This window comes from Cherax quadricarinatus, chromosome 59 (genome assembly GCF_038502225.1).
Source record: "Cherax quadricarinatus isolate ZL_2023a chromosome 59, ASM3850222v1, whole genome shotgun sequence".
Classification (NCBI taxonomy): Eukaryota; Metazoa; Arthropoda; class Malacostraca; order Decapoda; family Parastacidae; genus Cherax; species Cherax quadricarinatus.
In genome coordinates this window covers 12,828,049-12,853,233 of record NC_091350.1, presented here as the reverse complement: position 1 = coordinate 12,853,233, position 25,185 = coordinate 12,828,049, and the positions used below count along the sequence as shown (strand labels likewise).

Here is a 25,185-nt window from a genome sequence, read left to right as displayed (position 1 = left end):
TGTGACAGAACCTACAAGGGGAAATAATGTGCTTGACTTGGTTCTGGCAAACAAAGAAACCCTTGTTAACAATTTAGGAATTACAGAGGAACTTGGTGCAAGCGACCACAAATCAATTACCTTTAACATTGAATGGAAGTATGATAGGGATAATGGTCCCAGATAGTAGGGATAATGGTCCCAGATTTTTGCTTAGCAAATTAAATGGGCTTAGAGAGCACTTATCATCTGTGGACTGGTGTAATGAAGAGAGTTGTCATTATGACAGATTTCTAAATGCTGTACATGCTGCCCAAAGAACGTTTATTCCACATAAAGAAATAAGATTGAATAGAAATGACCCAAAATGGATGAATAATAGGCTCAAATATCTTCAGTCATGTCTCCCCTCATTCTTCATCTTACAAGTAAATGTAATTTAAGGGTCTTCAATCTTTCTTCACATAGAAGATTTTTAATGCTATGTATTTTGTCGTTCTTTTCTGAATGTTTTCTAACGAATTTATATCCATTCTGTAATATGGAGACCAGAATTGAGCTGCATAATCTAGGAGAGGCCTTACTAATGCTGTATAAAGCTGTAGTATAACTGCTGGACTTCTGTTGCTTACACTTCTTGATATAAATCCCAGTTATCTATTTGCCTTGTTACGTACACTTAGGCACTGCTGTACAGTGGTGATCTGTACTTAGCTGTGGTTATCTGTACATAGCTCAGTGGTGATCTATACTTAGCTCAGTGGTGATCTGTACTTAGCTCTGTGATGACGTGTCTAGTGTACTGTCTGTGACTCTGAACCAAGATCTCCTCCATTGAACAACTTTACCAGCAGCTTAAGGAGGAGCTTATCATGGCTAACCTTGAGATATGGAGATTGTTGAAGGAACACAAGAGGATTCGTAGTAATCCTGTTGATCCTCAAGGAAGGAGCCTGGACAGTTGCCAGACATTATGGAATGAAGCTAAGGATCAAGAAGACGGATAAAGAGGTTGAAACGACAAAGAACCAGGAGGCTACTGTGGAAACTTCGAACCCATTCTCCGTACTACTTGACAAATGTGAGGCGATTACTGGGAACGTTACAATGAAGAACAAGGAAGGTAAAAACGTTATGCTTGTTGAGGGCAGTCAGATTAGACACACGGATAGGGTCTTCTGCTTGAAGGATAGGAGTAGGAGACAGAGGGTTTGCTTTCCTGGGGCTGGGACAGAGGATATCGTTAGCTGGCTTGACAACATGAACGATAATGGGATCAATCCTATTATTTGCCTCGGTGCTGGAGGCAATGTTATAGGTAAGCGTAGAAGTGAGGATTTAGTTAGACGGTATAGGAGAGCAATAGACATAATTACAAAGAAGGGGGAGCTCTGTTATATGTGGCATTTTGCCAAGAAGGGGTGTTGGAAATGAATGGTTGTCCAGAGAAATTAGTATTAATTGTTGGCTGGATAAACACTGTAAGGATAATGCAGTACCATTCATTGACAACTGGGACCACTTCTATGGTAGAAATGATTTGTATGCCAGGGATGGGATTCACTTATCCAGGGCAGGTGTTGGTTTTCTTGCTAGTTCAGTTGAGGGTGTTGATAGGACTGTAAACTAGGATTAGTTAGAGGTGTGGGTTTAGGAATGGAAAACAATGAGTGTGGAAATATTGACTTAGGCTTTGATATTATTAATCTTAAAAATAACAGTCATCGAGTAACACTGGGTAATGATAATAACAGAAATTGTGTAAAAAGCAAAGCTGAATATGAAAAAGGTGCAGGAGAAAAAAACAGATTAATGTGTGTGTGTTTTTTTTTCAACACAGCCGTTTCCCACCAAGGCAGGGTGGCTCGAAAAAGAAAAAGTTTCACCATCATTCACTCCATCACTGTCTTGCCAGAGGCATGCTTACACTACAGTTATAAAACTGCAACATTAACACCCCTCCTTCAGAGTGCAGACACTGTACTTCCCATCTCCAGGACTCAAGTCCGGCCTCCCGGTTTCCCTGAATCCCTTCATAAATATTACCCTGCTCACACTCCAACAGCACATCAAGTTCTAAAAACCATTTGTCTCCATTCACTTCTATCATGCTCATGCATGTTTGCTGGAAGTCCAAGCTTCTCACACACAAAACCTCCTTTACACTTCCAACCTTTCCTAGACCAACCTCTACCCTGCCTTCACTGCAAATTTATACACTCTCAAAGTCATTCTGTTTTATTCCACCTCTCTACATGTCTGAACCACTTCAACCCCTCCTCAGCCCTCCGGTTAATAGGTTTGTTAATCCTGCACCTCCTAATTTCCAAACTATAAATTCTCGGCATTATAATCACACCACACATTGCCCTCAGACACGACATCTTCACTGCCTCCAGTCTCCTCCTTGCTGCAACATTCATAACCCATACTTCACATCCATGTAAGAGCATTGGTACCGCTATACTCTCATACATTCCCCTCTTTGCCTCTATGGGCAAAGTGCTTTGCCTCCACAGACTCCTCGCTGCACCACTCACCTTTGTCCCTTCGTCAATTCTATGATTCACCTCATCTTTCATAGACCCATCTGTTGACATGTCCGCTCCTAAATATTTGAATACATTCACCTCCTCCATGCTTTCTCCTTCCAACCTGATATCCAGTCTTTCGTTACCTATTTTTTTTGTTATCCTCATCCCCTTATTCTTTCCTATATTCACTTTCAATTTTCTTCTTTTACATACCCTCCCAAACTCATCCACCAACCTCTGCAAGTTCTCTTCAGACTCTCCCAAAAGCAGTGTCATCAGCAAAGAGCAACTGTGACAACTCCCACTTTGTGTTAGATTCTTCATCTTTTAACCCCAAACCTCTTGCCAACACCCGAGCATTCACTTCTCTTACAACCCCATCTATAAATATATTAAACAACCATGGTGACATCACACATCCTTGTCTAAGGCCTACTTTTACTGGGAAATAATCTCCCTCTCTCCTACATACTCTAACCTGAGCCTCACTATCCTCGTAAAAACTTTTCATTGCTTTCGATAACCTACCTCCTGTTCCATACACTTGCAACATCTGCCACATTGCCCCCCTATCCACGCTGTCATACGCCTTTTCCAAATCCATAAATGCCACAAAAACCTCTACCCTTTTCTAAATACTGTTCACCTATGTTTCACTGTATTTTATGCTAATAGTCGAAGTACCAGAAATAAAATTAATGAATTACGTTTGGTAGCATGTGCTGGGAACATTGATGCCATTGCAATAACTGAAACATGGTATAATGTGAAGAGTCGGGATATGATTGTTGAGTGTCATATTCAAGGATTTAAGTTGTTCCATGTAGATAGATATAACGGGAAAGACGGTGGAGTTGCATATATGTATGAGAAAATATAAATTGTTGCATAAAAACGGTTATAAAAATAGATGGATTAGTAACAGAATCTGTGTGGGTAGAATTTCTAGAAAACCAAGAAAAACCTATTTTAGGTGTCTTATATCGTCCTCCTGGCTTAGAAAACGATAGAGGGAGACTTCTTTGGGACGAATTTGTTAGGGCTTCTAGACACGATAACGTAGTAATAGTGAGGGATTTTAACTTAAGTCAAATTGACTGGACTTCTTTGATTGGTAATGTGGAGTCCAGTGACTTTCTGGAAGTAGTTCAGGACTGCTTTCTGAGACAATGTGTAACTGAACCTACTAGAGGTAATAATTTGTTTGATCTAGTCTTTTGAAATAAAGAAACACTCGTAAATAATCTGGAGATCACTGAAGAACCTAGCGCAAGTGATCACAAATCTATTACCTTTAATATTACCTGGGGGTACGAAAATAAGGTAAAAGTCCCCAATTTTTGTTCTGTCGATTGTAATGGACTTGGGGAACACCTGTTTAATCTCGATTGGGGTAATGTAGCTAGTGATTATATTGATGATCATACTCGTGATAATGAAGGGATCTGCGTTTATGAACTTTTTCTTAATGTACAATATACACAGAGTATATATATTCCCCAGAGATATATTAGGTCAAATAAGAATGACCCTAGATGGGTTAATAATAGATTAAAGCACCTATTGGGAGAGAGAAGCGGAATTTATAGGCATATCAATATGTTCAGTTTAAGAGAGAATAAAAAAAGAGGATCAAAAAGGTTAAACGTGACTATGAAATTAGAGTTGCTAATAAATCACAGACTGTTGATACTATGGCGGCGGCTGCTGCTGCTGCTGCTATTATTATTACTATTGTTACTATTTTTTACATCTACTTCTATCTGCAAGAGAGCAGTTCACTACTAAGGTGCAGATGTTATTACAAATCGTGACTTTATAATCTTCCAGAATAGATCAATATCTCGTCGGAAGTGTCGTCTCTAAGTGTGGGGTTATTTGTGATTTGTTGCAGTCTCGGTATTGTGGGTTGTGAATAGTAGTATTCACGGCATTGTGTCTTGTAAATTGTTAGAGTCACAGTATTATGAGACACTGTCATTACAAATATTACCTTGTGACTGGTGTTTCAATATGACCACAGATCATTGTATCTACCTCGTGCTGTCTCATGTCATTCCAGTTCCCACTGTGGCTCTCACTTACCTTCAGCCTTGATGCTGCTGAAGGGCTCTTGAACCTAGTAGGTTGAGCTACTCTCTCCGATCATACCCAGATATGTGGCCGCCAGGAGCTAGAGCCTGGTTGACCAGGGAAGCACCAAACAAGCCTGGCCCAGGACCGGGCTTTGGAAAACTCTGGAAACCCATCAGTGGTATACGAAATATATGTACCCAGTTTACTGTCAATATCCAGGTGCTGTATGACCCTTGGGAATCTAGAGCTGCTCTTCGCTCCAGTTTTACAGGCTAAGAGTTGTTATCCCGCATCTGCTCATTTCAAAGCCCGGGTCTGCCTAAGGATGCCACCCACAACAGTTGACTAACACTCAGGTACCTACTTACTGCTAGGTGAAGAGGGGCAGCAGGTGTAAGACACCATGGTTGTTACTGGAGGTGGTGAAGTAGTCACTGTAGTAGTGTACACACATGATAATGCTCAGGGACAACAACAATATAACGAGAACAGTACAAATGAAGGAAGATTGCTTCACATAATACTGATCTAGAGCATAGATGGCCAACTGATTTTTAAATGTAGCCACAGATGTGGCGAATATGAAGTGGAATTTGCCACGCCAGGCAAAAATTGAGAAATTGACTTGCTCAGTTTAAAATATATATATAATACTGTTTGAACAAATTTATTAAAATATATGTAACTTTTTGCCTTAGACGAAAAGAATGAAACATTGTTTAAATTGAGAAAAAATAATTAATGTGAAATTTAAATTTTTTTTATTTATTTTTTTTTTTTTTTTTTGGTCCGAGAAAAATGTTGAGTGAATATCTGCACTCACTATTACATCTGAGCTCCGCCTCTAAATTAACACCAACAGTTCCAGGTCGTTGAGAACCTCGAGTCAAATACATTCATCAGAACAGACAAAAAATTTGAAATGCTCGACTTCAAAGTTGGGAGATGCTTGTCATCAGAAGATATTGCCACATCTCTAGGAAAGGTTGGAGGGAAGAGGTAGAGGTTTTGTGTGCAAGGGGCTTAGACATCCAGCAAACGTGTGTGACCGTGTTAGGTAGGAATGAGTGGAGGCAAGTAGTGTTTATGACTTGATTGGCTGTTGGAGCGTGAGCAAGGTAACATAAAATGATTCAGGGAAACCAGTTAGTCGGACTTGAGTCCTGGAGGTAGGAAGTAGTGCCTACACTCGGAAAGAGGGGTGGGGATATTTGCAGTTTTACACTGTAGTATCGGTGCTCGGTGCCCCTCTGCAAGATGGTGATGGAGTGAATGATGGTGAAAGTATTTCCTCTATTTGTGGGTCACCCTGCCTCAGTGGGAGACAGCCGATTTGTTGAAAAAAATAAATCTTTCTGACTGAGGACTTCCGTCAAATTTTCAAAGGAGTAATACAGAATGTCAAGTTTTAACCAGCTCACGCTGTAACAAAAAAGTTTCTTATATATTATTATTAGAGTCAAAATATGACAAACTCAAATTCGTCACACTTGCACGGTCAGCTCGTTACTTGTGGCTGTTGACCATAAGGTTGTCCATCCTGGGTCTAGACAGACGGTAATGATGGTGATACCTAGTGCTTACTAGCAACTCTGATGACTTAATGCAAAATAATGGAAATTGATCCTAGGTGATAGATGAGAGGCCTGGTACCGTCTGGGGGAGCAACAGTCTGGTACCGTCTGGGGGAGCAACAGTCTGGTACCGTCTGGGGGAGCAGCAGTCTGGTACCGTCTGGGGGAGCAACAGTCTGGTACCGTCTGGGGGAGCAACAGTCTGGTACCGTCTGGGGGAGCAACAGTCTGGTACCGTCTGGGGGAGCAACAGTCTGGTACCGTCTGGGGGAGCAACAGTCTGGTACCGTCTGGGGGAGCAACAGTCTGGTACCGTCTGGGGGAGCAACAGTCTGGTACCGTCTGGGGGAGCAACAGTCTGGTACCGTCTGGGGGAGCAACAGTCTGGTACCGTCTGGGGGAGCAACAGTCTGGTACCGTCTGGGGGAGCAACAGTCTGGTACCGTCTGGGGGAGCAGTCTGGTACCGTCTGGGGGAGCAGCAGTCTGGTACCGTCTGGGGGAGCAACAGTCTGGTACCGTCTGGGGGAGCAGTAGTCTGGTACCGTCTGGGGGAGCAGCAGTCTGGTACCGTCTGGGGGAGCAGCAGTCTGGTACCGTCTGGGGGAGCAGCAGTCTGGTACCGTCTGGGGGAGCAGCAGTCTGGTACCGTCTGGGGGAGCAACAGTCTGGTACCGTCTGGGGGAGCAGCAGTCTGGTACCGTCTGGGGGAGCAGCAGTCTGGTACCGTCTGTGGGAGCAGCAGTCTGGTACCGTCTGGGGGAGCAACAGTCTGGTACCGTCTGGGGGAGCAGCAGTCTGGTACCGTCTGGGGGAGCAGCAGTCTGGTACCGTCTGGGGGAGCAGCAGTCTGGTACCGTCTGGGGGAGCACCAGTCTGGTACCGTCTGGGGGAGCAGCAGTCTGGTACCGTCTGGGGGAGCAACAGTCTGGTACCGTCTGGGGGAGCAGCAGTCTGGTACCGTCTGGGGGAGCAGCAGTCTGGTACCGTCTGGGGGAGCAGCAGTCTGGTACCGTCTGGGGGAGCAACAGTCTGGTACCGTCTGGGGGAGCAGCAGTCTGGTACCGTCTGGGGGAGCAACAGTCTGGTACCGTCTGGGGGAGCAGCAGTCTGGTACCGTCTGGGGGAGCAGCAGTCTGGTACCGTCTGGGGGAGCAACAGTCTGGTACCGTCTGGGGGAGCAACAGTCTGGTACCGTCTGGGGGAGCAGCAGTCAGTCTGGTACCGTCTGGGGGAGCAGCAGTCTGGTACCGTCTGGGGGAGCAGCAGTCTGGTACCGTCTGGGGGAGCAACCGTCTGGGGGAGCAGTCTGGTACCGTCTGGGGGAGCAGCAGTCTGGTACCGTCTGGGGGAGCAACAGTCTGGTACCGTCTGGGGGAGCAACAGTCTGGTACCGTCTGGGGGAGCAACAGTCTGGTACCGTCTGGGGGAGCAACAGTCTGGTACCGTCTGGGGGAGCAACAGTCTGGTACCGTCTGGGGGAGCAACAGTCTGGTACCGTCTGGGGGAGCACCAGTCTGGGGGAGCAGCAGTCTGGTACCGTCTGGGGGAGCAACAGTCTGGTACCGTCTGGGGGAGCAACAGTCTGGTACCGTCTGGGGGAGCAACAGTCTGGTACCGTCTGGGGGAGCAACAGTCTGGTACCGTCTGGGGGAGCAACAGTCTGGTACCGTCTGGGGGAGCAACAGTCTGGTACCGTCTGGGGGAGCAACAGTCTGGTACCGTCTGGGGGAGCAACAGTCTGGTACCGTCTGGGGGAGCAACAGTCTGGTACCGTCTGGGGGAGCAGCAGTCTGGTACCGTCTGGGGGAGCAACAGTCTGGTACCGTCTGGGGGAGCAACAGTCTGGTACCGTCTGGGGGAGCAACAGTCTGGTACCGTCTGGGGGAGCAACAGTCTGGTACCGTCTGGGGGAGCAACAGTCTGGTACCGTCTGGGGGAGCAGCAGTCTGGTACCGTCTGGGGGAGCAGCAGTCTGGTACCGTCTGGGGGAGCAACCGTCTGGGGGAGCAGTCTGGTACCGTCTGGGGGAGCAACAGTCTGGTACCGTCTGGGGGAGCAACAGTCTGGTACCGTCTGGGGGAGCAACAGTCTGGTACCGTCTGGGGGAGCAACAGTCTGGTACCGTCTGGGGGAGCAACAGTCTGGTACCGTCTGGGGGAGCAACAGTCTGGTACCGTCTGGGGGAGCAACAGTCCGGTACCGTCTGGGGGAGCAACAGTCTGGTACCGTCTGGGGGCAGCAACAGTCTGGTACCGTCTGGGGGAGCAACAGTCTGGTACCGTCTGGGGGAGCAACAGTCTGGTACCGTCTGGGGGAGCAACAGTCTGGTACCGTCTGGGGGAGCAACAGTCTGGTACCGTCTGGGGGAGCAACAGTCTGGTACCGTCTGGGGGAGCAACAGTCTGGTACCGTCTGGGGGAGCAACAGTCTGGTACCGTCTGGGGGAGCAGTCAGTCTGGGGGAGCAACAGTACCGTCTGGGGAAGCAACAGTCTGGTACCGTCTGGGGGAGCAACAGTCTGGTACCGTCTGGGGGAGCAACAGTCTGGTACCGTCTGGGGGAGCAACAGTCTGGTACCGTCTGGGGGAGCAACAGTCTGGTACCGTCTGGGGGAGCAACAGTCTGGTACCGTCTGGGGGAGCAGTCTGGTACCGTCTGGGGGAGCACCAGTCTGGTACCGTCTGGGGGATCACCAGTCTGGTACCGTCTGGGGGAGCAACAGTCTGGTACCGTCTGGGGGAGCAACAGTCTGGTACCGTCTGGGGGAGCAACAGTCTGGTACCGTCTGGGGGAGCAACAGTCTGGTACCGTCTGGGGGAGCAACAGTCTGGTACCGTCTGGGGGAGCAACAGTCTGGTACCGTCTGGGGGAGCAGCAACAGTCTGGTACCGTCTGGGGGACCGTCTGGGGGAGCAACAGTCTGGTACCGTCTGGGGGAGCAGCAGTCTGGTACCGTCTGGGGGAGCAACAGTCTGGTACCGTCTGGGGGAGCAACAGTCTGGTACCGTCTGGGGGAGCAGCAGTCTGGTACCGTCTGGGGGAGCAGCACTCTGGTACCGTCTGGGGGAGCAACAGTCTGGTACCGTCTGGGGGAGCAACAGTCTGGTACCGTCTGGGGGAGCAACAGTCTGGTACCGTCTGGGGGAGCAACAGTCTGGTACCGTCTGGGGGAGCAACAGTCTGGTACCGTCTGGGGGAGCAACAGTCTGGTACCGTCTGGGGGAGCAGCAGTCTGGTACCGTCTGGGGGAGCAACAGTCTGGTACCGTCTGGGGGAGCAACAGTCTGGTACCGTCTGGGGGAGCAACAGTCTGGTACCGTCTGGGGGGAGCAACTGGTACCGTCTGGGGGAGCAACAGTCTGGTACCGTCTGGGGGAGCAGCAGTCTGGTACCGTCTGGGGGAGCAGCAGTCTGGTACCGTCTGGGGGCAGCTGGTACCGTCTGGGGGAGCAGTCTGGTACCGTCTGGGGGAGCAACAGTCTGGTACCGTCTGGGGGAGCAACAGTCTGGTACCGTCTGGGGGGGGAGCAACAGTCTGGTACCGTCTGGGGGAGCAACAGTCTGGTACCGTCTGGGGGAGCAACAGTCTGGTACCGTCTGGGGGAGCAACAGTCTGGTACCGTCTGGGGGGGGAGCAGCAGTCTGGTACCGTCTGGGGGAGCAACAGTCTGGTACCGTCTGGGGGAGCAACAGTCTGGTACCGTCTGGGGGAGCAACAGTCTGGTACCGTCTGGGGGAGCAACAGTCTGCTAACGTCTGGGGGGAGCAACAGTCTGGTACCGTCTGGGGGAGCAACAGTCTGGTACCGTCTGGGGGAGCAACAGTCTGGTACCGTCTGGGGGAGCAACAGTCTGGTACCGTCTGGGGGAGCAACAGTCTGGTACCGTCTGGGGGAGCACCGTCTGGGGGACAGTCTGGTACCGTCTGGGGGAGCAACAGTCTGGTACCGTCTGGGGGAGCAACAGTCTGGTACCGTCTGGGGGAGCAACAGTCTGGTACCGTCTGGGGGAGAAACAGTCTGGTACCGTCTTGGGGAGCAGCAGTCTGGTACCGTCTGGGGGGAGCAACAGTCTGGTACCGTCTGGGGGAGCAACAGTCTGGTACCGTCTGGGGGCGCAGCAGTCTGGTACCGGCTGGGGGAGCAACAGTCTGGTACCGTCTGGGGGGGGAGCAACTGGTACCGTCTGGGGGAGCAACAGTCTGGGACCGTCTGGGGGAGCAACTGTCTGGTACCGTCTGGGGGAGCAACAGTCTGGTACCGTCTGGGGGAGCAACAGTCTGGTACCGTCTGGGGGAGCAACAGTCTGGTACCGTCTGGGGGAGCAACAGTCTGGTACCGTCTGGGGGAGCAACAGTCTGGTACTGTCTGGGGGAGCAACAGTCTGGTACCGTCTGGGGGAGCAGCAGTCTGGTACCGTCTGGGGGAGCAGCACTCTGGTACCGTCTGGGGGAGCAGCAGTCTGGTACCGTCTGGGGGAGCAACAGTCTGGTAGCGTCTGGGGGAGCAACAGTCTGGTACCGTCTGGGGGAGCAACAGTCTGGTACCGTCTGGGGGAGCAACAGTCTGGTACCAACAGTCTGGGGGGGGAGCAACAGTCTGGTACCGTCTGGGGGAGCAACAGTCTGGTACCGTCTGGGGGCAGCAAGCAACAGTCTGGTACCGTCTGGGGGAGCAGCAGTCTGGTACCGTCTGGGGGAGCAGCAGTCTGGTACCGTCTGGGGGAGCAACAGTCTGGTACCGTCTGGGGGAGCAGTCAGCAGTCTGGTACCGTCTGGGGGAGCTGTAGCAGTCTGGTACCGTCTGGGGGAGTCAACAGTCTGGTACCGTCTGGGGGAGCAGCAGTCTGGTACCGTCTGGGGGAGCAACAGTCTGGTACCGTCTGGGGGGGGAGCAACAGTCTGGTACCGTCTGGGGGAGCAACAGTCTGGTACCGTCTGGGGGAGCAACAGTCTGGTACCGTCTGGGGGAGCAGCAGTCTGGGGGAGCAGCAGTACCGTCTGGGGGGAGCAGCAGTCTGGTACCGTCTGGGGGAGCAACAGTCTGGTACCGTCTGGGGGAGCAACAGTCTGGTACCGTCTGGGGGAGCAGCAGTCTGGTACCGTCTGGGGAGAACAGTCAAGCAGTCTGGGGGAGCAACAGTACCGTCTGGGGGAGCAACAGTCTGGTACCGTCTGGGGGAGCAACAGTCTGGTACCGTCTGGGGGAGCAACAGTCTGGTACCGTCTGGGGGAGCACCAGTCTGGTCTGGTACCGTCTGGGGGAGCAACAGTCTGGTACCGTCTGGGGGAGCACAGTCTGGTACCGTCTGGGGGAGCAACAGTCACCGTCTGGGGGAGCAACAGTCTGGTACCGTCTGGGGGAGCAACAGTCTGGTACCGTCTGGGGGAGCAACAGTCTGGTACCGTCTGGGGGAGCAACAGTCTGGTACCGTCTGGGGGAGCAACAGTCTGGTACCGTCTGGGGGAGCAACAGTCTGGTACCGTCTGGGGGAGCAACAGTCTGGTACCGTCTGGGGGAGCAACAGTCTGGTACCGTCTGGGGGAGCAGCAGTCTGGTACCGTCTGGGGGAGCAACAGTCTGGTACCGTCTGGGGGAGCAGCAGTCTGGTACCGTCTGGGGAAGCAACAGTCTGGTACCGTCTGGGGGAGCAACAGTCTGGTACCGTCTGGGGGAGCAGCAGTCTGATACCGTCTGGGGGAGCAACAGTCTGGTACCGTCTGGGGGAGCAACAGTCTGGTACCGTCTGGGGGAGCAGCAGTCTGGTACCGTCTGGGGGAGCAACAGTCCGGTACCGTCTGGGGGAGCAACAGTCTGGTACCGTCTGGGGGAGCAACAGTCTGGTACCGTCTGGGGGAGCAACAGTCTGGTACCGTCTGGGGGAGCAACAGTCTGGTACCGTCTGGGGGAGCAACAGTCTGGTACCGTCTGGGGGAGCAACAACTATAACAAAAACACCAAGATTAAAGCCTATAATAAACATTGTAAATAACACCCACACATCATGAGCTGAGTTATATTAGAATACAACGATATTTGTTTTCTCTCTCTCTCTCAAACACACACACATCTAGTAGCGACCAGTGAAGAGGCAAGGTCAGGAGGTATGACTCAGCCCCTGCAACCACAATTAGGTAAGTGCACAAACAAAAAAAACACAAACAGAAAACACACACAAACACACACAGAAACACACACATACACACACAACACACAACACACACAAACACATACAAACACACAAACACACACAAACACACACACACACACACACACAAACACATACACACACAAACACATACACACACAAACACACACACAAACACATACACACAAACACACACACAAACACACACACACACACACACACACACACACACACACACACACAGAAACACACACACAACACACACAACACACACATACACACAAACACACACACACAAACACACACACACACACACACACACACACACACACAGACACACACACACACACACACACACACACACACACAAACACACACACACACAAACACACATACAAACACACACAAACACACAAACACAAACACACACAAACACACACACGCGCGCGCACACACACACAAACACACAACACACACAACACACACACAAACACACAACACACAAACACACACAAACACAACACACACACAACACACAAACACACAAAAACACACAAACACACACAAACACACAACACACACAAACACACACAACACACAAACACACACAACACACACAAACACACACAAACACACACAAACACAACACACAAACACACACACACACAACACACACAAACACACACAACACACACACTCACAGCACACACAAACGCAAACACACACACAACACACACAAACACACAACACACAAACACACACACAAACACGCACACAACACACACAAACACACACAAACACAACACACACAAACACACACAAACGCACACACACACACACACACACAAACACACAACACACAAACACGCACAGAAAGGGTGAGTGTTTATTTTTGGATATTGCAAAGCTTACAGTATTACGTAGTGTTCCTACCTGTGTGTGTGTGTGTGTGTGTGTGTGTGTGTGTGTGTGTGTGTGTGTACTCACCTATTTGTACTCACCTATTTGTGGTTGCAGGGGTCGAGTCCTAGCTCCTGGCCCCGCCTCTTCACCGGTTGCTACTAGGCCCTCTCTCTCCCCGCTCCATGAGCTTTATCAAACCTCGTCTTAAAACTGTGTATGGGTCCTGCCTCCACTACGTCATTTTCTAGGCTATTCCACTGCCTTACAACTCTATGACTGAAGAAATAGTAGGAAGTATCTCTCTGACTCATTTGTGTCTTCAACTTCCAATTGTGGCCTCTTGTTTCTGTGTCCCCTCCCTGGAACATCCTGTCTTTGTCCACCTTGTCTATTCCACGCAGTATTTTATATGTCGTTATCATGTCTCCCCTGACCCTCCTGTCCTCCAGTGTCGTCAGGCCGATTTCCCTTAATCTTTCCTCATAGGACATTCCCCTTAGCTCTGGAACTAACCTTGTCGCAAACCTTTGTACTTTCTCTAGTTTCTTGACGTGCTTTATCAAGTGCGGGTTCCAAACAGGTGCTGCATACTCCAGTATGGGCCTGACATACACGGTGTACAGTGTCTTGAATGATTCCTTACTAAGGTATCGGAATGCTGTTCTCAGGTTTGCCAGGCGCCCATATGCTGCAGCAGTTATCTGATTGATGTGTGCTTCCGGAGACATGCTCGGTGTTATACTCACCCCAAGATCTTTCTCCTTGAGTGAGGTTTGCAGTCTTTGGCCACCTAGCCTATACTCTGTCTGTGGTCTTCTGTGCCCCTCCCCCATCTTCATGACTTTGCATTTGGCAGGATTAAATTCGAGAAGCCATTTGCTGGACCAGGTGTCCAGTCTGTCCAGGTCTCTTTGAAGTCCTGCCTGGTCCTCATCAGATTTAATTCTCCTCATTAACTTCACATCATCTGCAAACAGGGACACTTCTGAGTCTAACCCTTCCGTCATGTCGTTCACATATACCAAAAATAGCACTGGTCCTAGGACCGACCCCTGTGGGACCCCGCTCGTCACAGGTGCCCAGTGTGATACATCATTACGTACCATGACTCGTTGTTGCCTCCCTGTCAGGTATTCTCTGATCCATTGCAGTGCCCTTCCTGTTATATGCGCCTGATGCTCTAGCTTCTGCACTAATCTCTTGTGAGGAACTGTGTCAAAGGCCTTCTTGCAGTCCAAGAAGATGCAATCAACCCACCCCTCTCTGTGTGTGTGTGTGTGTGTGTGTACTCACCTATTTGTACTCACCCATTTGTGGTTGCAGGGGTCGAGTCACAGCTCCTGGCCCCGCCTCTTCGCTGATTGCTACTAGGTCCTCTCTCTCCCTGCCCCATGAGCTTTATCATACCTCGCCTTAAAACTATGTATGGTTCCCGCCTCCACTACGTCACTTTCTAGGCTATTCCACGGCTTGACTACTCTATGACTGAAGAAATACTTCCTAACATCCCTTTGATTCATCTGAGTCTTCAACTTCCAATTGTGACCTCTTGTGTCTGTGTCCCATCTCTGGAACATCCCGTCTTTGTCCACCTTGTCTATTCCGCGCAGTATTTTATATGTCGTTATCATGTCTCCCCTGACCCTCCTGTCCTCCAGTGTCGTCAGGCCGATTTTCCTCAACCTTTCTTCGTAGGATAATCCCCGTAGCTCTGGGACTAGTCTTGTTACAGACCTTTGCACTTTCTCTAATTTCTTGACGTGCTTCACTAGGTGTGGATTCCAAACTGGTGCTGCATACTCCAGTATGGGCCTGACGTAAATGGTATACAGAGTCTTAAACGAATCCTTACTGAGGTATCGGAACGCTATCCGTAGGTTTGCCAGGCGCCCGTATGCTGCAGCAGTTATCTGATTGATGTGCGCCTCAGGAGATATGCTTGGTGTTATACTCACCCCCAGATCTTTTTCCTTGAGTGAGGTTTGCAGTCTTTGGCCATCTAAACTATATTGTGTCTGCGGTCTTCTTTGCCCTTCCCCAATCTTCATGACTTTGTATTTGGCAGGGTTAAATTCAAGGAGCCAGTTGCTGGACCAGGCTTGTAGCCTGTCCAGGTCTCTTTGTAGTCCTGCCTGATCCTCATCCGATTTGATTCTTCTCATTAACTTCGCATCATCTGCAAACAAGGACACTTCTGAGTCTATTCCTTCCGTTATGTCGTTCACATATACCAAGAACAGCACAGGTCCTAGGACTGACCCCTGTGGAACCCCCCTTGTCACAGGCGCCCACTCTGACACCTCGTCGCGTACCATGACTCGTTGTTGCCTCCCTGTCAGATATTCTCTGATCCATTGCAGTGCCTTTCCTGTTATGTGTGCCTGATCCTCTAGCTTTTGCAGTAACCTCTTGTGAGAAACTGTGTCGAAGGCCTTCTTGCAGTCCAAAAATATGCAGTCGATCCACCCCTCTCTCTCTTGCCTTACTTCTGTCACCTTGTCATAAAACTCTAGTAGGTTTGTGACACAGGATTTTCCTTCCCTGAAACCGTGCTGGTTGTCAATTATACACTTGTTTCTTTCCAGGAGCCCCACCACTCTCCTCCTGATGATCTTCTCCATGACCTTGCATACTATACACGTTAGTGATACAGGTCTGTAGTTTAGTGCATCACGTCTGTCTCCCTTTTTAAAAATTGGGACTACATTTGCCATTTTCCATACCTCAGGGAGTTGCCCAGTTTCAAATGATGTGTTGAAGATCTTTGTTAATGGCTCACACAATATCTCTGCTCCCTCTTTAAGGACCCACGGAGAGATGTTGTCTGGTCCCACCGCCTTTGAGGTGTCAAGTTCAAGTGTGTGTGAGTGAGTGTGTGTGTGTGTGTGTGTGTGTGTGTGTATGTGTGTGTGTGTGTGTGTGTTGTGTGTGTGTATGTGTGTGTGTGTGTGTGTGTATGTGTATGTGTGTGTATGTGTGTGTGTGTGTACTCACCTAGTTGTACTCACCTAGTTGAGGTTGCAGGGGTCGAGTCCAAGCTCCTGGCCCCGCCTCTTCACTGGTCACCATTAGGTCACTCTCCCTGAACCATTAGCTTTATCGTACCTCTGCTTAAAGCTATGTATGGATCCTGCCTCCACTACATCTCTTCCCAAACTATTCCTGACTACTCTGTGGCTGAAGAAATACTTCCTAACATCCCTGTGATTCAGCTGTGTCTTCAGCTTCCAACTGTGTCCCCTTGTTGCTGTGTCCAGTCTCTGGAACATCCTGTTTTTGTCCACCTTGTCAATTCCTCTCAGTATTTTGTAAGTCGTTATCATGTCCCCCCTATCTCTCCTGTCCTCCAGTGTCGTCAGGTTGATTTCCCTTAACCTCTCCTCGTAGGACATACCTCTTAGCTCTGGGACTAGTCTTGTGGCAAACCTTTGCACTTTCTCTAGTTTCTTTACATGCTTGGCTAGGTGTGGGTTCCAAACTGGTGCTGCATACTCCAATATGGGCCTAACGTACACGGTGTACAGGGTCCTGAACGACTCCTTATTAAGATGTCGGAATGCTGTTCTGAGGTTTGCCAGGCGCCCATATGCTGCAGCAGTTATTTGGTTGATGTGCACTTCAGGAGATGTGCCTGGTGTTATACTCACCCCAAGATCTTTTTCTTTAAGTGAGGTTTGTAGTCTCTGGCCCCCTAGACTGTACTCCGTCTGCGGTCTTCTTTGCCCTTCCCCAATCTTCATGACTTTGCACTTGGTGGGATTGAACTCCAGGAGCCAATTGCTGGACCAGGTCTGCAGCCTGTCCAGATCCCTTTGTAGTTCTGCCTGGTCTTCGATCGAATGAATTCTCATCAACTTCACGTCATCTGCACAGTGACACCTCAGAGTTTATTCCTTCTGTCATGTCGTTCACAAATACCAGAAACAGCACTGGTCCTAGGACTGACCCCTGTGGGACCCCGCTGGTCACAGGTGCGCACTCTGACACCTCGCCACGTACCATTACTCGCTGCTGTCTTCCTGACAAATATTCCCTGATCCATTGTAGTGCCTTCCCTGTTATCCCTGCTTGGTCCTCCAGTTTTTGCACTAATCTCTTGTGTGGTACTGTGTCAAACGCCTTCTTGCAGTCCAAGAAAATGCAATCCACCCACCCCTCTCTCTCTTGTCTTACTGCTGTTACCTTGTCATAGAGCTCCAGTAGGTTTGTGACACAGGATTTCCCGTCCCTGAAACCATGTTGGGTGCTGTTGATGAGATCATTCCTTTCTAGGTGTTCCACCACTCTTCTCCTGACAATCTTCTCCATGACTTTGCATACTATACATGTCAGTGACACTGGTCTGTAGTTTAGTGCTTCATGTCTGTCTCCTTTTTTAAAGATTGGGACTACATTTGCTGTCTTCCATGCCTCAGGCAATCTCCCTGTTTCGATAGATGTATTGAATATTGTTGTTAGGGGTACACATAGTGCCTCTGCTCCCTCTCTCAGGACCCATGGAGAGATGTTATCTGGCCCCATTGCCTTTGAGGTATCTAGCTCACTCAGAAGCCTCTTCACTTCTTCCTCGGTTGTGTGTACCGTGTCCAGCACATGGTGGTGTGCCCCACCTCTCCGTCCCTCTGGAGCTCCTTCTGTCTCCTCTGTGAACACTTCTTTGAATCTTTTGTTGAGTTCCTCACATACTTCACGGTCATTTCTTGTTGTCTCTCCTCCTTCCTTCCTTAGAATGATTACCTGGTCCTTGACTGTTGTTTTCCTCCTGATGTGGCTGTACAACAGTTTCGGGTCAGATTTGGCTTTTGCTGCTATGTCGTTTTCATATTGTCTTTGGGCCTCCCTTCTTATCTGTGCATATTCGTTTTAGGCTCTACGACTGCTCTCCTTATTCTCCTGGGTCCTTTGCCTTCTATATTTCTTCCATTCCCTAGCACACTTGGTTTTTGCCTCCCTGCACCTTTGGGTGAACCATGGGCTCATCCTGGCTTTTTCATTAATCCTGTTACCCTTAGGTACAAACCTCTCCTCAGCCTCCTTGCATTTTGTTGCTACATATTCCATCATCTCATTAACTGGCTTCCCTGCCAGTTCTCTGTCCCACTGAACCCCGTTCAGGTAGTTCCTCATTCCTGTGTAGTCCCCTTTCTTGTAGTTTGGCTTCATTCGTCCTGGCCTTCCTGCTTCTCCCTCCACTTGTAGCTCTACTGTGTATTCGAAGCATAAAACCACATGGTCACTGGCCCCAATGGGTCTTTCATATGTGATGTCCTCGATATCTGCACTACTCAAGGTGAATACTAAGTCCAGCCTTGCTGGTTCATCCTCTCCTCTCTCTCTTGTAGTGTCCCTTACGTGTTGGCACATGAAGTTTTCCAGTACCACCTCCATCATCTTAGCCCTCCATGTATCTTGGCCCCCATGTGGGTCCAAGTTCTCCCAATCGATCTCCTTGTGGTTAAAGTCACCCATGATCAGGAGCTTTGCCCTGCATGCATGAGCTCTTCTGGCCACTCTAGCCAGTGTGTCAACCATCGCTCTATTGCTCTCGTCGTACTCTTGCCTTGGCCTCCTGCTGTTCTGTGGTGGGTTATACATCACTGCTATTACCACCTTGGGACCTCCAGAGTGAAGTGTTCCCACTATGTAATCACTTTCTTCTCCGCTGTCTCCTCTCCCCAGCTCATCAAAATTCCAGTGATTTTTGATCAGCAATGCCACTCCTCCACCCCCCCTGTTCCCTCTGTCTTTCCTCAGGATTTGGTATCCCGTTGGAAAGATGGCATCTGTTATCATACCTGTAAGCTATGATGTCCGGTGATGCTTCTTTGACTCTTTCATGCCACTCCTCCCACTTATTTGTTATTCCATCAGCATTTGTGTACCATACCTTCAGTTTCCTTTCCAACACTGTGGTTTGGGGGGCCTGTGAGGGTGGGAGACCTGGTGGCATACTGTGGGATTCTATAGCTCGGTGTTGGGTGGAGGCTGTGGGTATGGATTGTAGTGTGTGTTGGAATGGTGTGATAGGTTGTATGGTTCTGAGAATAGTTGTGTGTGTGCTTGCCCTTGCTGTTCTGTTCTGCTCTGACTGACCTCTGCTGGTTTCCTCCTTGTCTCTTTTCCTAGCTCCTTTCGCTTTTTTGTCCTCTCCCTCAGCTGCTGTCGTTCTGATTTTGTTCTGTCTCTGTCTAGGAACACCCTCTTGTACTCTTCCGAGTATTTCAATCGTGGTTTCTCTTGGAGGATCCTGTTCCGCACTGTTTCCGTCCTGAGAATCAGCTTGATTGGTCGGTTTCTCCCCTTCGAGTACCCCCCTATTCTCTGAAAATTTACAATCTCGTCCATCTCTTCACCTATTTCCGTGATGATTTTCTCAATCTCCTTTCTTTCTTCCTGCTGCCTTTCAGTGTGTGTCCTTTCCTCTCTCTCCTGAAGCCCATGGATAAACACTGATTTTGCCCTTTCTTCCTCCCATTGCCTCACCCTCTGTGACTCTGGATCCTGCCTGTATGTGGTCAGTTTCTCCCTTGATTTTTCCAGTGGCTCTTGATAGCCTGGTTGTGCCTCAGCATTCGACCTATCACCCTCTCCATCTGCAACCAGCTGATCTTCCCTTTCACTCCTTGGTCCTCCTTGGCAGACTGATATGACCTTAGCATAATTCATAATTCCTTCCTTCCTGTTCGGCCTCGCATCTTCATATGCTGTGTCTTCTCTGGTCACTGCCCCTGTAACTCGCTTCAGCCTATTTATCTCAACTTCTAGGACCCTTATCTTGGCTACTGCAGTTTCGACTTGTGCCTCCCAATTCTTTGTCTCCTTCTCCAACCTCTTTTCCAATTTCACAGAGAGCTCTTTCTCCATTTTTTCAGAAAGCTCTCCTAATTTTCTCTCCCACTCTTGTTCCATCCTTTTCCACTGCTCCTCCATCCACTCCTCCCTACCAGAACCATTCTCATCTGATCCTTGGTTCCTGCGAGTCCCCACCATTTTTTTTTTTTGTGAGAGAAGAGAGAAGGGAAAGGTAGAGGGGGAGAGAGAGTGAAGGGAAGAGTAGGAGAGGGGAGAGTTAGAAGGGAAAATGGGTGTGTGTGTGTGTGTGCGTGTGTGTGTGTGTGTGTGTGTGTGTGTGTGTGTGTGTGTGTGTGTGTGTGGGTGTGTGTGTGTGCGTGTGTGTGTGTGTGTGTGTGCGCGCGTGTGTGTGTGTGCGCGTGTGTGTGCATGTGCGCGTGTGCGTGTGTGTGTGTATGTGTGTGTGTGTGTGTGTTCGTGTGCATGTGCCTGTGTGTGTGTGTGTGTGTGTGTGCGCGTATGTGTGTGTGTGTGTGTGTGTGTGTGTGTGTGTGTGTGTGTGTGTGTGTGTGTGTGTGTGTGTGTGTGAGTGTGTGTGTGTGTGTGTGAGCGAGCGTGTGTGTGTGTGTGTGTGTGTGTGTGTGAGTGTGTGTGTGTGTGAGTGTGTGTGTGTGTGTGTGTGTGTGTGTGTGTGTGTGATTGTGTGTGTGTATGTGTGTGTGTGTGTGTGTGTGTGTGCTTGTGTGTGTGTATGTGTGTGTGTGTGTGTGTGTGTGTGCTTGTGTGTGTGTATGTGTGTGTGTGTGTGTGTGTGGTAATCATAGCTATAAAGTGAGAGGTAAATCTTACAGATTCTACTTATATTTAGTTTTCACTTATCTTTACATTTGTGTATTTCTTAATAGTTGTCATTCGTGTAACATTGGACTATCAGTTTACGAGTCGTGGTCGGAGAGCGGGACGCTGGAGCCATTATCTTTCATTAACACAGATAACACTGCCAACATACGTCATCAATAGCCATCCAAGACATCAACATTCTACCATGATAATATAAAACATATTGTTGCAACAATTATAGTCTTCAAGAGGAAACTAGGTAAGGTCCTGATCATCTAGGCTGTGATGGTTTTATAAGCCTGCTTACTTATAGTAGGAATAGTCTGGCTGATGAGGCGGCTACCAGGGAGGCTTGGTCTCAGGCCTGACTGTAAGAGTAGATGAATAAGACATTTGGTCAACATTTGGGTATCTTTATTCTGGAAACGTTTCGTCAGTCAATGACTTCTTCAGTCCAATGCAGAGAAAGGTGGAAGATGAGGACTTTGAGGTAATCAGTCCCTCTGCCTAGAGTTGATATGTTCAGTCCATCAATCTTGACGGTTTTTAAAACCGTTTATTCACATCGTGTAAGATTAGACCAACTCTGAACACCAGCCACAGGTATGACACTTGCTTCCCCACACTGCAGTATTGGCTCACTATAAATCATCCTCAACAAATTGCTCCTTATAATCTCTCTGGCTCACTCAGGTGTTCACTTTCCCTCTCCATCCCTTCACCAGGGTTCCCTTGATGCTAGTGAGGAATTTGAGCTATTCAGTTAATAATATAATTATAATAATAATAATAATTATAAATAATTGTTTCCTCGTCTAAGTACTACTTTTTTTTTTTTTTGTGGCCGCTATTCCATTTTGTGTTGAGTAAGATAGGCTATGCTGAGAGATGGTAATTGCCACTTCAGAGTGGTTCTTCGGTATGGTCCCGGGCCGCGTCTTGTGCACAAGGTAACCCTGATAATACCCACTTAATATTAACTTGATATTCACTGAACCTTTTTTACAGTGAAATGATTGACGATATCCTGATAGGTTTACTAAAGTCTCCCAGCTCAGGCTGATGAATTTCATTACCTGATGTGTAAAATCCATCCTGTATTATGGAATATGGCAGGGGAAATATAATTAGCTTTTGGTCTCACAATATAGCTATCGTATAGAGCAATATGTATATTAAATGATCCAGGGGTGCGCCACCTTGGTGCTGCTGGTTGCCAGTAACCTTCCCTGCAGGCAGGTAGGCAGGCAGCCTGGAGTGTGGCCTCACTTGGTGCTGGTGGTTGCCAGTAACCTTCCCTGCAGGCAGGTAGGCAGGCAGCCTGGAGTGTGGCCTCACTTGGTGCTGCTGGTTGCCAGTAACCTTCCCTGCAGGCAGTTAGGCAGGCAGCCTGGAGTGTGGCCTCACTTGGTGCTGCTGGTTGCCAGTAACCTTCCCTGCAGGCAGGTAGGCAGGCAGCCTGGAGTGTGGCCTCACTTGGTGCTGCTGGTTGCCAGTAACCTTCCCTGCAGGCAGGTAGGCAGGCAGCCTGGAGTGTGGCCTCACTTGGTGCTGCTGGTTGCCAGTAACCTTCCCTGCAGGCAGCCTGGAGTGTGGCCTCACTTGGTGCTGCTGGTTGCCAGTAGACTGACACATCCTGTGTGATGGAATATGGCAGGTAACAGCTACATTTGGCTCCAGCTGTGTAATTATAATATAGACTAAGCAGCACACTGCCGATGTATTTGATTTTCCTAAATGAGAAAAAATCATGAGGTGTGTGTAGGCGGTGGTTGTATGAGGAGCGTCAAGAACCTGGTGCCACCTTCACTTATTTTCTCAAACATGATTAACTTCATGAGTCAAGAATGAAGGTTTTTACTGATGGATCCCTCCCACGTGTCACTCTCTGGCCCTGGTTCCACGTGTGTCACTCTCTGGCCCTGGTTCCACGTGTGTCACTCTCTGGTCCTGGTTCCACGTGTGTCACTCTCTGGCCCTGGTTCCACGTGTGTCACTCTCTGGTCCTGGTTCCACGTGTGTCACTCTCTGGCCCTGGTTCCACGTGTGTCACTCTCTGGTCCTGGTTCCACGTGTGTCACTCTCTGGTCCTGGTTCCACGTGTGTCACTCTCTGGCCCTGGTTCCACGTGTGTCACTCTCTGGTCCTGGTTCCACGTGTGTCACTCTCTGGCCCTGGTTCCACGTGTGTCACTCTCTGGTCCTGGTTCCACATGTGCCACTCTCTAGTCCTGGTTCCACATGTGTCACTCTTTGGTCCTGATTCCACATGTGCCACTCTCTGGTCCTGATTCCACATGTGTCACTCTGTGGTCCTGGTTCCACATGTGTCACTCTCTGGTCCTGGTTCCACATGTGTCACTCTCTGGTCCTGGTTCCACGTGTGTCACTCTCTGGTCCTGGTTCCACATGTGCCACTCTCTAGTCCTGGTTCCACATGTGCCACTCTCTAGTCCTGGTTCCACATGTGTCACTCTTTGGTCCTGATTCCACATGTGCCACTCTCTGGTCCTGGTTCCACATGTGTCACTCTGTGGTCCTGGTTCCACATGTGTCACTCTCTGGTCCTGGTTCCACATGTGTCACTCTCTGGTCCTGGTTCCACATGTGTCACTCTCTGGTCCTGGTTCCACATGTCACTCTTTGGTCCTGGTTTCACATGTGTCACTCTCTGCTCCTGGTTCCACATGTGTCACTCTCTGGTCCTGGTTCCACATGTGTCACTCTCTGGTCCTGGTTCCACATGTGTGCCACTCTCTGGTCCTGGTTCCACATGTCACTCTTTGGTCCTGGTTTCACATGTGTCACTCTCTGCTCCTGGTTCCACATGTGTCACTCTCTGGTCCTGGTCCACACGTGTCCTCTGGTCCTGGTCCACGTGTCCTCTGGTCCTGATCCACACGTGTCCTCTGGTCCTGGTCCACACGTGTCCTCTGGTCCTGGTCCACACGTGTCCTCTGGTCCTGGTCTACACGTGTCCTGCTTGTCTTTTTCCAATATTATCAGCTGTCAGTATTATGTGTATATCTGTGTTATTAATTCTCCAAGAATATTCTTGCCTATTTTCCGCCCTCCATGTACACTAAATAATACTGAATACAGAAACTAATTTTAATTTTTAAAGGGGCGGAAGGATAAGCCAGTGGAAGGCCTCGGTCAGGTGACCAATAGCTCCAATGGCGGGTCATAATATAACTAAGACTACTTTGGTAAGACGAATATTACCCAAGTAGTGAATGACATAGTAGTGAAGAACAAAGAGGCACAATACCCTGACTAGAACAATATATAGGTAATTCTCTCATAAAAGAAACTTATGATGAATTTATTAGTGAATAACAGAATCAGTGGTTACCTTTATGATGTTCAACCACTATAAAGGTCACCACTAAGTCTTATTTACTCCACCTTCTGTGTAGTTCTCAACTACCGACAAACAGTTTTGTAGAGTATACACACAATGTTATCAACACCCACTAATAATTAAACACTGCTTGTTTACCACTGAAATACAACGAAGTAAATAAATCACTTGCACTGAAGGATTTATTCACAACTGTACAAGACAAGATCTGGTAGACTGGTTTTGCAGTACAAGTGTTGCTTTATGAAACACTATGTAATATAAGACTGTATGTGCCACTCTCTACACTTTCTTACCTGTGATATACGAACCACTGTCTTGCCACGAGTTATACTGTATTGTTTCAAAATGCGATATACGAGGCACCGTGCCAGGAGCTATGACTCGACTCCTGCAACCACATATAGGTGAGAACCGTCTTTTCTGCCATGAAGGTGTTTAATATGAGTGGTTGTGATGGCATAGGTGAAGGCAGCGTTGTATGGAGGCTGACACTGTGTTACACATGTATACACTGAGAGGGACCCAGCCATCAACACTCACACTACCACGTCCCGCGACACACTGACTCACAACCCTCCTCTCTAAGGTGTGGAGCGAGGAGACAACACTCTCCCTTTCCTACCTCCTTCCCTCCTTCCTTACCCACTCCCTACCCCCTCCCTACCTTTCCTTCCTCCTTCCCTCCCTACCACTTGGTGAAGGTAATATTGACCAACGGGAGATGAACAAAGAACATGAAAAAACTTGCTCTGTTACGTAAGACGGAATTATTTTCGTCTGTTTTCTTTTTTTAACATTAACTCCAGTTATCCTGTTTGTTATATTTGTCGAGTTAAAATATCTATTGAAGGCACTATTAGAAGTGTTAGCAAAGATACAAGTGTTAAATTACACCTATCTACTTTCACCTAAACACTCACTTTATCATCTGTGGCTCGTCCATCTTCGTATCAACAGTCTGTCTGTCTGTCTA

At 48.9% G+C, this 25,185-nt stretch overlaps 2 protein-coding genes across 6 annotated transcripts in view; one reads left to right on the top strand and one right to left on the bottom strand.

Moving 5' to 3' along the window:
• Positions 1 to 24,813, bottom strand: part of LOC128698802 (uncharacterized) — a 108,746-nt gene extending 83,933 nt beyond the window's left edge. The window contains exon 1 of the mRNA XM_053791193.2: positions 24,506 to 24,813. The gene's annotated coding sequence lies outside the window, so the exon portion shown is untranslated. The remainder of the gene's footprint in view (positions 1 to 24,505) is intronic.
• The window catches only part of LOC128698719 (centrosomal protein of 135 kDa), a 385,751-nt gene that overhangs the window by 275,722 nt on the left and 84,844 nt on the right, over positions 1 to 25,185 (top strand). The window lies entirely within an intron of this gene.